The sequence below is a fragment of the Chlamydotis macqueenii genome, chromosome Z, assembly GCF_036417535.1.
Source record: "Chlamydotis macqueenii isolate bChlMac1 chromosome Z, bChlMac1.mat, whole genome shotgun sequence".
Lineage (NCBI taxonomy): Eukaryota > Metazoa > Chordata > Aves > Otidiformes > Otididae > Chlamydotis > Chlamydotis macqueenii.
In genome coordinates, this window is record NC_141593.1 from 14,076,042 (window position 1) to 14,077,269 (window position 1,228).

A 1,228-nucleotide genomic window follows, 5' to 3' on the forward strand; every position below is an offset into this window, starting at 1 on the left:
CTACAGCACATGGACAGGTAGCAAAAGCTCACTTACAGTTGTGCCTGTATTCTTAGAGAGACATCTCTTCTAATTTACAGAGTCTATAAATCTGTTTCACAATACAAAGTTTCTAAGCAGTGTACCTAGAAAGGGACAATAATGCATGATACACATTTATCAGTAATCTAGTTAAAATCTAGGGACCAGAAGTCACAATGACTTTTTTGGCCACTTATTTTTCAGGAGTACTAATCATGACTGCATTATTTCTGCTTAAGAAGTTGCTTATAAATCGTTTTGAATGTGATCTGCTATTGCTCTTCATTGCTTAGAAATATTCTCAAAAATTGTTTCTAGGAATAAGAAAAAAAGCCTGAGACAGCTTTTCCTGCAAGACATGTAAAACAACAAACAAGACTTTAAGAGTAAGCAGCCTCATCTATTACCCTGTAACCAATTCATTTTCACATGTCTATAAACCCCCTTTGCATAAGCATTTTGCTGCAGTGAATCCTTCCTTCAGCTTTTTGTTGTTCTTAGTTTTGACTAGTATGTCTAAATCACAAACCATCACTATTCAAAGCTCATTCAAATTTTCTACGAGCAGCAGCCTATTCTATTTTCTACAGAACAGCTAGCCTATTTCTCACTTCAGTGGTCAATCAAACTTTATTTGATGAGTCAGAAGGTTATAGGCAGTCTTTAGGAGTAATAATACTTAGTAAACTTGAAAAATGTTTTCCAGACAAACTATTTATTCACTGAAAATTGCAAAAGATTTTTCCCCCCTTATCATGAAATTGAATTAACAGTGAATTTGCTAGGCTGTTACAATAAAACGTTATCATTTTGTTTTGCCTCAAAAAAACCAAAATCCAATAGGAGGTTTTAAAAGAGCAGTATTTATTTTAAAATAATACTCCAAAATATTTAATTTTGAAAAGTTTGAAATGAAATGTGCAATTGTTTTCTATTTTAGGTTTTTCAGCCACATGCTATTATGATTTTTATAGCTTACTGAGAAAAACCAAATTGCATCAAGTCAAAACATTGCTTCCTCCTTTAGTAAAGAAAGGCAGTAAGTCTTCACACAACTGTCATAATGAGAACTCAGAGCACTTTTTACACAATAATTCATGAACAAGCCTTTTGGAGAGGTTTAAGTATAACCAAACCCAAAATATGGTAAAACTGAAGACAGAGATATCAGCAGTCTTGCCAATGAACTGAAGAGGAGAACAGGCAT